This window comes from Canis lupus, chromosome 27, assembly GCF_011100685.1.
Source record: "Canis lupus familiaris isolate Mischka breed German Shepherd chromosome 27, alternate assembly UU_Cfam_GSD_1.0, whole genome shotgun sequence".
In the NCBI taxonomy this organism is placed as follows: Eukaryota; Metazoa; Chordata; class Mammalia; order Carnivora; family Canidae; genus Canis; species Canis lupus.
The window spans coordinates 17,071,573-17,079,958 of record NC_049248.1 but is presented as its reverse complement, the minus strand read 5'-3'; the positions used below and the strand labels follow the sequence as shown (position 1 = coordinate 17,079,958).

General features: G+C 37.7%; 1 pseudogene; it reads left to right on the top strand.

Annotated features, from left to right (window-relative positions):
• The first annotated feature begins 3,528 nt into the window (after positions 1 to 3,528).
• LOC100683253 lies at positions 3,529 to 5,116 on the top strand (annotated as a pseudogene).
• The last annotated feature ends 3,270 nt before the right edge of the window (positions 5,117 to 8,386 follow it).

The following is an 8,386-nucleotide window of genomic DNA, read 5'->3' as shown; positions in this document are numbered from 1 at the left end:
TCAAGCCTGATGAGTATCCTTATGATTGTTATTTTAAATTTTCCATCAGCCATATTACTACTCTTATCTGTTTTGATTAGATCTCCGGATATGATCTTTTGTTGTTCTTTCTTTTCTATGTAATAGAAAAATCTAATGTCTTCTTCCATGTATTAAAAAAGTCTGTTATGTTTCCTGCTCCTGTGAGTAATGGCTTTATGAAGAAAAGGTCTTAAAATGTCTAGGACCTGACACTTCAGGGAGTTTCTCTGATGTGTGCTGCATATGCTCTGCTGTTGTGATTTGGCTGCTCAATCCCTCAGGTCAGTCAGCTGAGGTTCCCCTTGTCTGTAGTGGGCAGTGTTCGGATGTTGGTCAGAGTGTGGCAAGTTTTAATTAAGTGTGCTCTCATTTGCTTGTTAAATGAGACCTGATGCTACTTCCAGTAAAATTGAAGCCTTGTAGAACTCTGGTCGATAGACATAGTGCATGCAGGGGTTTGTGCTGGTCTTCTTGGGGAGGGGTCCCCTGCACTGATTCTTAGGCACACTTGCCTGAGAAATGCAGTACTAGCAGAAGGCAAGGAGGTGGGAATTAGTAGAAATGGGTTAGGCAGCCAGTGTTGATGCTGTGCTGTTTACCAAAACTGGTTTATGCTGGGGGGTGGGGGAAGGAAATGCCATAGCCAGCTCCTTTGTTCTCAGAGAGGGGACCCTCTACTTGCTGCTCTTAGAGAAGTACTCCAGAAGAGTGAATAATTTCCTCTCTTGCATCCTAGGCATTTTTTCAGATCACTGTTTTCTTGCTGTCTGTCTCTGCATTGCTTGTCTGCCTGGAGCAGTGCAGTGCACTTTGGCTCTATCCTTGCCAAGCCTGCTGATTTTTAAAACTCCAAATTTTAGGGAGCTGGTGTGGCAGGGACCAGTGTTGGTCTTCTGGGTGAGGGCCTGACTGTGCTGGGATGGATGAAGGTGTGACTGAGAAGGGAGGTGGCACAGAGCACAGGGGCATGGGACTTGGAGCAAAGTAGACTAAACAGTAAGCATTTGGGTAGCCACTTTCAGCAGGTGTCTTTGCACCTATGCTGAGGGGCTGAGGGGTGAAATGACATTCACCGGCTCTTTTGTTCCTAGAGAGGCAATGTCACCTCTCACAGATGTACTCCAAGAAGAATTAAGTCTCTTCCTGTGCACTTCAGGTGATCCCCAATTGCACCATCTGCCCTGGGATTGCTTATGTGCCTGCCTTCTCTCTAGGAGTAGGCCAGAGCCCTCAGTGGCCTATACTAGCCAAGTCTGCAGACTTCTAGAAACCTAGTCTTTGATCCCCACTGGTTGCAAAAATTCACCAAAATCAGCCCTGTTCATTTTCCCAGCCAATGGCTTTGGGGGAAGTGTTCTTGTGTGCATTTTTGTGCACTCTACTCTCTCTTGCCTTTTTTCATGACCAGGGCTCCTTCCCTTCTACATCATGTGTGATCCATTTCTCCCCCAAACCACATCTCTGCACCCTTCCTCGATGTGGCCTCTCCTCTCCATCTAGTTGTGCAGTTTGTTTTGTCAGTCCTCAAGTTGATTTCTCAGGTAGTCAGAATGATTTGATATTTATCTAGCTGTGTTTAGTGACGAGACAAATCTAGGGTCCTCCTACTACTCTGCCATCCTAGCTGTCTGTGAATTTATGCTTATCTCTCCACATTAATATAAGTCACCGTCATCTCTTATCTAGGCTATCATGTAGCCTCCTAACTTTTAGCACTTTTTGTGCTTCCTTTTCTTGGACCATTACTATATATTCTCTATATAAAAGACTAATCCTTTTTTTTTAAGAACAGAAATTGGACCATGTCACTCATTTGCTTTAAATTGCCAATGGCTTCTTGTACATAGAAGAAACTTTTTTTTTCTCTTTACCATGGTCTTCAATGTTCAATATCAAGTAGCTCCATCTGTCTTCCTGTTCTCATTATTTGCCAAATTCAATTACACGCATGTGCATTTACATAAGAAAATATTATTAAACATTTAATGCATTCCAATTACTTTTTAGGGCTTTGTGATATATATGTTAAAAATTAAACACAAATAAATATATTTATCCTGTGAAATTACTTTCTGCTAGTTTGAATTAGTTGAAGGTTAATTTTGTTATATAATTTTTACCTCAGGGATACCTGGGTGGCTCAGCAGTTAAGCATCTGCCTTTGGCTTAGGGAGTGATCCCAGGGTCCCAGGATGGAGACCCCGATGGGCTTCCTGAATGAAGCCTGCTTCTCCCTCTGCCTCTGTCCCTGACTCTCTCCCTGTGTCTCTCATGAATAAATAAAATCTCTTAACAACAACAAAAAATAAGTTTTACCTAAATAAAAAAAGAAAGAAAAAAAACCAAGTGCAACATAGAAAACAGGGACGAATATGGTAGATATCAATCCAAATATATTAATAATCACACTAAATGTGCCTGGTTTAAATGCACGAACTAAAAGATGAAGATTGTGAGTGGACAATAAAAATAGGTTCAACTACATATTAACAGAAATCCCAGATATAAAGATGGAGAGATTAAAACTAAAGAGATGGTGAAGAGATACTATCCTAACAACAACAATAACAACAATAATAGTATAATAATAATGAGTAGCTATATTAATTTCAGACAAATCAGACTTCAGAACAAGAAAAATGAAGAGGGATGGAGGGAGCATTATATATTGATGAATGAGTCAATTCCTTAAAAACACATAGCAATCCTTAGTTTATATGCATTTAGCAAAGCAGTGTCCAAACATCTAAGGCAAAAACTGGTAGACTGCAAGGAAAAATAGGTAAATCTATTATCACAGTTGGAAACTTCAACATATTTCTAATAGAAATGGATAGATCCAGCAGGTAAAAATGACTAAGGATATAGTTGAATGGAACATCATCAATTGGATCTAATTGATCTTTATAAGATACTTCTTCCAACAAGTACAAAATGCCTGTTCCTCTCAGGTGCACATGGAACATTCACCAAGATAGACCACATTTGCTAAGGGCCACCTTAGCAGACTTAAAAGATAGAAATGATGCAACATGTGCTCTCAGAATACAATAGAATTACACTGGGAATTAATTACAGAGAGCGAGCAGCTGATAAGTCCTGAAATTCCTGGAGATTAAACAACACACTTCTAAGTAACATATGGATCAAAAAAGAAATCTCAAGGTAAATATAAAATATTTTAGACTAAATGAAAATAAAAATATTATTTACCAAATTTGTTTGATCTAACAGAAGTTATGCATGGAGGGAAATTTATAGCATTTAATATATTTTAGAAAAATAAAATCTAAAATCTGTAATCTAAGTTTCTACTTTAGGAAATTGAAGAAGACAAGGAAATTAAATCCCAAGTATGCAAAAGAGAATAAATTATAGCCACACCATCTTTGGGCTGATCCGTGGTGGGCGTTTTGAGGGCAGCTGACCCGCAGCCTACCTGCCTGGCACCGTCTCCTTGCGGAAGCCTGAGCCGGCCGTGCAGCTTTCTCCCTTTGTCTCATAACCATGTCCACCAATGAGAATGTTAATTCACCAGCTGTCCGCTTTAACAGATTCAAGAACAAGGAGAAAGACAGTACAAAATGAGGCAGAGCTGAATAGAAGGTAATGTGGAGCTGAGGAAAGCTAAGAAGGATGACCAGATGCTGAAAAGGAGAAATGTAAGCTCATTTACTGATGATGCTACCTCTCCACTGCAGGACAACCGCAACAACAAGGGCACTGTAAATAGGTCTTTTGATGACATTGTCAAAGACATAAATAACAACAATCTGGAAAGTCACCTCCAGGCTACTCAAGTTGCTAGGAAACTATTTTCTAGGGAAAAACAGCCCCCCATAGACAACATAATCCAGGCTGGTTTGATTTCAAAATTTGTGTCCTTCTTGGGCAGAACTGATTGTAGTCCTATTCACTTTTAATGTGCTTGGGCCCTCACTAACATTGCTTCTGGGACATCAGAACAGACCAAGGCTGTGGTAGATGGAGGTGCTATCCCAGCATTCATTTCTCTATTGTCATCTTTCCATGCCCACATTAGTGAACAAGCTGTATGGGCTCTAGGAAACATTACAGGTGATGGTTCAGTTTTTTGAGACTTGATTAGTTATCAAGTATGGTGCAGTTGACCCACTGTTGGCTCTCCTTGCAGTTCCTGATATGTCATATTTAGCATGTGGTTACTTATGTACCCTTACTTGGACCCTTTCAAACCTTTGTCGCAACAAGAATCCTACACCCTGGTAAGATGCTGTTGAGAAGATTCTTCCTACCTTAGTTCATCTCCTGCATCATGATGATCCGGAAGTATTAGCAGATATCTGCTGGGCCATTTCCTATCTTACTGGTGGTCCAAATGAATGGATTGAATTGTGAAAACAGGAGTCATACCCCAACTTGTGAAGCTTCTAGGAGCTACTGAATTGCCCATTGTGACTCCTGCACTAAGAGTCATAGGAAATATTATCATTGAGACAAATGAACAGACTCAGGTTGTAACAGATGCAGGAGCACTTGTTGTCTTTCCCAGCTTGTTAATGAACCCCAAAACTAATATTCAGAAGGAAGCTACAAGGACGATGTTAAAATCACAGTTGGTCGCCAGGACCAGATACAGCAAGTTGTGAATCATGGATTAGTCCCATTCCTGTTTGGTGTTCTCTCTAAGGCAGACTTTAAAACACAAAAGGAAGTTGTTTGGGCTGTGACCAGCTATACAAGTGGAGGAATGGTTGAACAGATTGTATACCTCATTCATTGTGTTATAATAGAACCACTGATGAACCTCTTAACTGCAAAAGATACCAAAATTATTCTGGTTATTCTGGATACCATTTCAAACATCTTCCAGGCTGCTGAGAAACTAGGTGAAACTGAGACACTTAGTATAATGGTTGAAGAACGTGGAGATTTGGACAAAATTGAAGCTCTACAAAACCATGAAAATTTGTCTGTGTACAAAGCTTCTTTAAACTTAATTGAGAAGTCTCTCTCTGTAGAGGAAGAGGAAGATCAGAATGTTGTGCCCGAAACTACATTTGAAGGCTATACATTCCAAGTTCAGGATGGCACTCCTGGGACCTTTAACTTTTAGATTGTACAGCAGAGGCAGAAAGTTATTTGCTGTGTACTCTGTTTGGTACAAGTTTGCCGTACTGTTTCTCTACTAAGAATTCTTTTTAAATGTGTTTTGCTATTGAAGTACTTTTTACAACAAAACTATACTTGACCATTTCCAAACTGTACAAACTGTATAAAGCTCCTCCTCTCAATGGATTTCTTATTTCTATGTGGAATCTCCTATCTTGCAGTGTCCTGTAAATAAAGATTAAATTCCATCCTTTTCTTAAAAAATAAAGGAAAAGAAAATAAATTACAATAATTAGGGCAAGAACTAATGATATTGATAACAATAAATTATTAAAGAATATCAACAAAACCAAAAACAATGACAAAAATCAATTAAGTTGGTGAACTTCTGACTATGCTCCATGAAAAAAAAAGAGAGAGAATACACAAATTATTTAAAATCATAAATGTGAGAAGAGCTAACACTATTGATCCCAGGGACAAAAACACAATAATATATATTATAAATAACCTTATGCTCACAAATTTAATAATTTTGATGAAGTGGATCAATTCCTTGAAAGATACAGCCTACTAAAAATCAGACAAGTAGAAATAGACCTATATCTAGCAAATAAATTGAATCAATAACTAATAATGTTCCACAAAAGGAATGCACTAGGCACAAATAATTTCCCTGGAGAATTCTACCAAACATTTGTCAAATAAATAAGTGAATTCTCTAAAATCTTTTCCAGAAAGTAGAAGCAGAGGGAACACTTCCTAATTCATTTTATGTGGCCAGTATTACCAAAACCAAACAAAAATATTCTAGGATAAAAAAATTAAAGATTAATATCTCTTGATGCAGGAATCCCTGGGTGGCTCAGCGGTTTGGCTCGGGGTGCAATCCTGGAGTCCCGGGATCAAGTCCCACGTCGGGCTCCCGGCATGGAGCCTGCTTCTCCCTCCTCCTGTGTCTCTGCCTGTCTCTCTCTCTCTCTAGGTCTATCATAAATAAATAAATAAATAAATAAATAAATAAATAAATAAATCTTAAAAAAATATCTCTTGATGAGCACTGAGCACTGAACAATGTATAGAATTGTTAAATCATTTTGTACACCCAAAACTAATATAATTATACTGGAATGAGAAAATCTTTTATGAATATGGATGCAAGAATAATCAAGAAAATATTACTGGGATGCCTGAGTGGCTCAGTGGTTGAGTGTCTACTTTTGGCTCAGGTCGTGATCCTGGGATCCTAGGATGGAGTCCTGCATTGGGCTCCTGCAGGGAGCCTGTTTCTCCCCCTGCCTATGTCTCTGCCATTCTTTCTCTCTCTCTCTCTCTCTGTCTCTCATGAATAAATAAATAAAATCTTAAAAAAGAAAATATTAGTAAGTTCAACCCAACGATGTGTAAAAGCAATGATATACAATAACCAAGTTGAATACAATCTGAGCATGCTAAGCTTTTTAATATTTGAAAATCAAGTGATATAATCCATGACATCAATAGGCTAAAGAGAAAAAAAAATCATTGATAGATACAGAAAGAGTATTTGCCCAAATCTATTAACATTTCACAGTAAAATCTCTTGAAAACTGGGAATAAAGTGGAACTTCCACAAATTGACAAAGAATATTTATAAAAACTTAAGCTAATATCATTCTTACTGGTAAGAAATTAGGCAAAACGCATGGAGTCTATTTTCACCATTTCTCTTTATCTCCATACTAGAAATCCTAGCATGAAGACAAGAAAATTAAGTAAAAGGTAGAAAAGAAAAATGTAAAACTCTAATTTAAAAACCCAAAGAAAATGTAAGTAAATGGAGAGGTATTCTACGTCAATGGATATGAAGAAAATGTTGCTAAAATGTCGATTCTTCTCAATTTGATATATAGATTCAAAGCAACACAAATCAAAACTCCAGCAAATGATTTTTTGGATATTGAAAACAGATTCTAAAGTTTATACGGAGACTCAAAAAAGACCCAGAATAATGAACACAATACTGAAGAAAAAGAACAAAGTCAGATGACTGATGCTATCTGAACTAAGTTCTTACTATAAATCTACAGTAATTAACAGTGTGGTAATGGAAAATGAAGAGCTATGTTGAAACAGAAAGAAAGCCTAGAAATAGACTCACACAGATATAATCAACTAACTTTTGACAAAGGGCCAAAGCAATTCAACGGGAAAAGGATCATCTTTTCAACAACGGTGTTGGAACACGTGAACACCAACATACAACAAAAAAATTATCATAGACTTTAAGTCATAGACTTAAAAAAAGTCATAGACTTTTAATGGGAAATAGCTATAGATATTAATATATAATGTAAACTGTAATACATCTAGAAAATAATATAAGAGAAAATTTAGGGGATCTCTGGGTGGCTCAGTGGTTTGGCGCCTGCCTTTGGCCCAGGGCGCGATCCTGGAGTCCTGGGATCGAGTCCCGTGTCAGGCTCCTGGCATGGAGCCTGCTTCTCCCTCCTCCTGTGTCTCTGCCTCTCTCTCTCTCTCTATGTCTATCATAAATAATAAATAAATAAATATTTTAAAAATAAGAGAAAATTTAGCTGAGCTTGGGTTTAGTGATGAGTTTCTATACACATTAAAGCACAACACACAAAAGAAAAAGTTGGCAAATTGTACTCATTACAATGTAAAAACCTCTGTTCTGGAGAAGGCATTGTTAAGAAAATAGAAAGGCAAGCCGTAGACTAGAGGACATTAGCAAAATACATATGTGATAAAGGTCTTTGTCCAAAATATCCAAAAAACCCTCTTAAAACTCAATAAGAAAGCAAACAACCCAATTATAAAAATGGGCAAAAGATCTGAACAGACACCTTATCAAAAATGAACAGATGGCAAATAAGTGTATGAAAAGATGCTTACCATATGTCACTAGAGAATTGCAAATTAAAACACGGAGATACCTCTACACACCTATTAGCCCGAATTAAAAATACGGAGGATACCAAATGCTAGCAGAGATCTGGAGCAACACAAACTCTTATCCTTTGCTGGTGGGAATGTAAAATTGTAAAAGCCTTTTTGAAAAATAGTTTGGTGGTTTCTTACAAAGCTAAACATTCGTATATCATATGATTCAGCAGTCCTGCTCCTTGGTATTTACACAACTGAGTGAAAATGTTTAGTGACACAAAAACCTGCAGAGGAGTATCTGCAACAGTTTTATTCATAATTGCCTAAAACTGGAAACAAGGATATGTCATTCAATGGGTGAATGGATAAACTATGGTACCTCCAT